This window comes from Talpa occidentalis, unplaced genomic scaffold (assembly GCF_014898055.3).
Source record: "Talpa occidentalis isolate TD23 unplaced genomic scaffold, MPIMG_talOcc4v2.1 talOcc4.12, whole genome shotgun sequence".
Lineage (NCBI taxonomy): Eukaryota > Metazoa > Chordata > Mammalia > Eulipotyphla > Talpidae > Talpa > Talpa occidentalis.
This window is the reverse complement of record NW_023601212.1, coordinates 55,636,489-55,641,746: the sequence shown is the minus strand read 5'-3', so window position 1 is coordinate 55,641,746 and position 5,258 is coordinate 55,636,489. Positions and strand designations below refer to the sequence as shown.

The following is a 5,258-nucleotide window of genomic DNA, read 5'->3' as shown; positions in this document are numbered from 1 at the left end:
TCCGGGCGCCGGTTGCGGCGGCCCGGGCAGGCGCGCGCGCCCGCGGGGGCCCCTCGCGCACTCGCGGGCCCACTTGGAGGCGGAGAAGCGCGAGTGACCTGCAGGCCGGAGGCGGGGGGCGCGGGGTCCGCCGTGCCCACCGGGGCGTGCTCCTGCGCTCGCGCCGGGCACAACTTGAGGAAATAACACGGTAGTCCGAAGTGGGTTGCGCTGGAGATTTCATTTCCGGGTGTGGTGGCTCGGCGAGGAACAGCGAAGCGCAACGTTGCCATTAATGATGAATGTGAGCAGTTGTCGAGCTGCGTCCTTGATTATGGGATGTGTTGAGAGTTTCCTTCTAATCATGCTCGTGTTACTGGTGGGAAAAGAAGGGGTTGACGGATGTTGGAGGGAACGGGCATGGTTGGTTGGTCGTTCTGGAAGTATGAGCCCCTTCCATGCCATGTTATCATTGGGGTGAGGAGTTATGATTTGGAGGGGAAGGGGAGATGCTTGATTCTGCGACTGGAGTCTAAGGCCAGGTATCAGGATCCTCCCTAGCCAGCCAATTTCCCCCTGGTTTGATATCTCACCTTGAAAGGAAGAGAGGAATGTGGGATCTTTTAGCATTTAAATTGTAGGACTTTATAGTTCCCATGTCCTGTGTAATATGGTAGTTACGATTGCTTATTGCTGTGCCTACCCATGTGTTGTAAATTAATCCATAAATTTCATTTTTTTTTAAATTGGATTAGAGACCGCAGAGCCTTTATGTATTACAAACATTCCTGGGGTTTATGCAGGACCTTGAGATAAGACTTAGGGCTCTTCCAGTATATTATTTGTCATCGAGACATGTCTTTGAGAAACTGAGGTACAGGTGTTAAAGTATTAAATTGTTTACCTAGACTCAGAGCCAATCTAAGGTAGATTTAAAATTAATATTTTGTGTAATAACTTTTCTGAAGTTTGTAAAGTTGTTGGACTTTGTCCTCTAGAGCCTTACAATGGAATAAGTCAACAGGAAGTCCTTCCTAGTTTGAAAGTGCTTATCAAAGGAGATTTAAAAAGACACAAGCAAGTAATTCAGACTCAGTTTCACTCACAATAAAGTGCAGTGATAGGAATGGATGGAAGTAAAAGATGGTCAAGAACTCTTGGAGCTCACAGCTTTCCTTCAACATGGCAAGTGAAAATGTAATATTGATGTGTTCTGTTTTTTTTTTTTCTGTGGAATTAGGAAAGTAGCTACATTTTGGTTAAAGAATGAAAACTTGGATACACACACCCTTTTCTTTTTGAGTACTTTGAATTAGGGAAGGAACAGATCACTGTTTTTATCATTTTTGTGTCACAGGATACAGTCCTTTATGCCATAGAATTTTTTTTGAGTTGATAATTCCTTGACTTTGTGTTCGTTTTCTTAATTTGCATTTGTAGATTCTAAATCTTTCCACAGCCTGAAAGCTTCTGCTTGTTATCTTTTTCTGAAATTTTAATTCCATCCTAAATGATATTTTCTTTATTTCCTTTACTTTCAGGGCAGATTTCAGCTTCCTACAATTGGTGTGTCTTGTCATTTTAATGATGTAAACTCTGAAGGCAGACCCTTCAGTTCTTGAATTGATAACCTTTTCAAATAGCAAGTGGTTGCCTCTTGGTGATTGCTGTTGCCTCATAGAAACGGGGGGCTGCTCCTTGTATTCTGTGGCTGCAGTTGCAAACAATAAAAAGGAGCTGCTATCAGGTTGCTGGGACTAAGTATCAGGAGACTTTGTTGATTGGGATGGGAAGCACATTTCAGTGGGGCACTACAGGTTGTTGTAATTGCAGAGTACATAGCATAGTAAGTATACAGGAAATATTTGGTGGTTGAATAAGTGAATGGAAAACAGTATGGGGGAAGGGGAAATATTCTACTGTGTGTGCTGGATTGTTTGGTTCATCTTTTTGTTAAAAAAAGAAGAGGCCAATAAAATGTGTTTCAGGTGTCTGTTGAAAAGATGCCATTGAGATGGGTATGTTAAGGGTATTACTTGGAGCTGCCTGGAGGTTTGATTTTGTGGTTGATGGTGTTCTACCCACCTGCAGCCTGGGACTGCTGTGGTCAGGTACAGCTTCACAGACTTGCTCCTGCAACCTTCTCTGCGAAGGTTAATTGAGCGAATAATTGGTAGTGAATAATTTTGCATTAATAGGAAAACTAAAACTCTTCGTAATGGTCAAGAGTTGACCCTCACTGATCCTCACTGATCCTCACTGTTCATCTTATCCGTTATGTTGGGGGTGGAGGAGGGGAGTTATCACTACATGAAGTGCCTCTCCAGTAGCTGCTCAGTCCATCTTTGTATATCTCTGCCCTCTTTTCCTTCTTCGAACTGCCTCTCTAACCCCCAAGGATAATACCTTCATTAGCATAGACCTGGGGTACAGAACAGAAGACCTTACTTTGCAACTGAAAGCAGCTTTTCACTGACTTACAGTTAACCTGATTGCTAGAACTGAGGAGAAAAGCATATGATGCAAAGCTCTCACTTGTGATTGGTCTTATCCAAAAGCAAAAGAGGGAAAAAAGGCCTACTTCCAGACCTGATAAGCCTGGGGGTGCATCTGCCACCCCAATATAAGAAACGGAGGCTGGTGTAGAAAAGAGACTTTGAGCTTTGAGGTCTGACAAGGTAACAGCCCTATTGATGGGAGGGTGTTAATTTGGGTACATTATAAAAAGATCAAGGAATATCAAGTTTTGGGTGTGTAAGAGAACAAAGTACAGGGTGAGGCAGTGAAGTCTATCATTCCATGTTCTTAAATGCTTGCTTTCTGTTTTTTGTATATGGCAACACCTTATTTATATAAAATTGTTATCATAAGGCATTATGTACGAAAATTCTTATTTTAGCTATAGCTTTTTGTGCATATTTTGTTACAATATATATTTTGCTTTTTAAAACAATAGAAAGTTTAACTTTTTATTAACTTGAGATTAGTAAATCATAATCTGTGATTACTGGCGTCATGGGCTTTGAGGGAATTGCTTTTTGAATTCTTGAATCTGCTTTTAATAGTCAATCTGTCTCTTCTTTCAGAGGCTGAAAAGCTGTACTTTTGTTGTTAGTGTTTCTACCACCCTCTTTGAAACTTTCAGCTTCTGATCTTCTGTGGAGTAGCAACCCAGATAACTGCTTCCAAAATGAATGTAAAAAAGCTAAATAACCTAAGCAAGGGTCTGACTCTTCTCTGTTCGTGGATGAACTTTATAACCATGATTTTGGCTGCCCAGAGACCTTTTGTTCATTTCTTGCTTCTTATCTTTGGTTTAATGCACTTACTCTCTGTATAGATTCATGTATGTTCCTATAGTTCTTTCAAACAAAAAAGAAAGGATATGGAAGTACTAGGCTTGATGTTCATTTCAGAAAGCATGGCCAAGATTACTTGAAGATCTGGTTCTAACCCTGTTTTTATGATTCTTAGGCAATGTATTGGACCTTCTCCAGTCTTCCTCTTAGCATTTCTACATCATCTCTACTCCTGATGCCAACCAGTGCCAGGAACCAGGTTATCAATGCAGTGGCCTTGAAAGGTATAAGTAGGGTATATGGAATGTAGCAATTTAAAATTGAGTTTAAACACTCAATTGATAACATATTTGACATTTCTGCCCCTTTTTTGGGTACTATAAATCTGAATTTAGGACTTACTTTCCTCATGTCTGTAAAAAGAGGTCATCTTTAAGCAAAAGAAGTGATGGTTCAGAAGAAATTATTGTAATTATAATGGTGTCTCTCCCTGTTTTTCACACCTTTTATTTGACAAGCATTTATCAAATAGTCTTGTACCTTGCATTTTGCTAGCTTGCTTGAAGTTCCATAGGAAGAAAGTAAAACATACCCCTGTCCTCCGGGAACTCATATAATACTGGAGGAGACAGGAATGCGTGCACACACACAAATGCCAGCATAATCACAGACCTTTTTGGGGTTCTACTATTTCTAAGCTATCTGTGACCTATACCTTGGCACACGCAAGAACATAAGGTTTAAAATGTGAGGTGTTACTATTGCAAGCTTATAAGCCTTTCCGAGAAGTGTAGCGAACTAAATAGTAAAGATGGGAGGCATGAAAATATATTATTTGAAATTCCATATTTGTACACCATATAGGAATTACATTCTGTAATAGCCTTAAATGGTATTTATACACTGACACTTAAACCTAGAGATATCTGGAACATAGGCTTCTTTCTACCTGGCCCATTTAAAACAGAATGCAAATTCTTAGACATTTCTGCAGTTTCTAGATCAGCGAACACCGCCTGTGTTGGTTTTTTAAGAACAAATCTCATTTAGCAATAATAGCTAGAGATTTTTTTCTTTTCATTTTCCAAGGAAGAAGGCTAGGAAGTTGCCTAAATTAAGGTTTAAATGGTACAGGTTGCAAGAATTGAGTTTTTTTTTTTCAAAGAGGTAACAAACATTGTCTCTTTCATTCTTACTCTCACATCCAGTAAGAAAGGCTGATCATTTTAGTTGGCTTCCTTCATAGAGAACTATTAGAGGATTTTTGGTTACAGAGCCTGCATTTACAGACATGAATAAATATAAGTGGAAGTGAACACCGTGAGGAAAATCTTTAACTCTTGGACTAATTTGAACTATAAGGGAATTGAATTTTCTATATCTATGACTTTAAGTTGCGCTTAAGGGATTTAGGACATGCAAAACTGCCATCTTTAAAGCAGTCCAACAGACCTAATTTTTGAAACTAAAGAATATTGAGAAGGGTATTTTTTATTTCAGCTTTTAAAAAAAAAGGATTTAACTGTTTATGCGTGCAAGAACTGGGGTGTACCAGTGGTGTGTGTGTGTGGGGGTGAGGGGATCCATCAGAGACAGTGGGGAGCAGAACAGACAGATTGACTGAAATACACTGCTGAGGGGAGCAGTGGGCGAGACAGGAGAGGTCTGCTGGACCATGTGGATTAGCTCTTTGGCTAGGGATCGAACTCATGCTGCAGTGGCTGGCAATAACTTGATAGCACTGTGTCTTTAACCCCTGTACCACCAGAGAGGCCCTGTTTTCATCCTTTTTATGAATTAGAATAAGTTCATACTTCTCTGAGCTCCATCAAATTTGACCGAATTGAACTTTGTGGAAAAGAGAAACAGGTTGGTCATATTACTTACATAGCTTTCCAGTTTTCTGCTTCACATGCTACCTCCTCTGAAGATGCCTACTTGCTTATAGTCTTGGCTATTCCTCAGGTTTAGGAAAGGATT

The 5,258-nt window shown here is 40.2% G+C and overlaps 1 protein-coding gene across 8 annotated transcripts in view; it reads left to right on the top strand.

Moving 5' to 3' along the window:
• Positions 1-5,258, top strand: part of FAM20B (FAM20B glycosaminoglycan xylosylkinase) — a 29,009-nt gene that overhangs the window by 625 nt on the left and 23,126 nt on the right. For 3 of the 8 annotated variants that reach the window (XM_054693438.1, XM_037506393.2, XM_054693437.1), the window contains exons 1-3: positions 143-283; positions 978-1,176; positions 3,454-3,562. The exons of 1 other annotated variant lie outside the window; for it this stretch is intronic. The gene's annotated coding sequence lies outside the window, so the exon portion shown is untranslated. Of the gene's footprint in view, positions 1-142; positions 284-304; positions 1,177-2,958; positions 3,563-5,258 lie in introns of those variants that run through there. 4 more of the 8 variants (XM_054693439.1, XM_037506395.2, XM_037506398.2 and 1 more) reach the window with 4 other exon arrangements.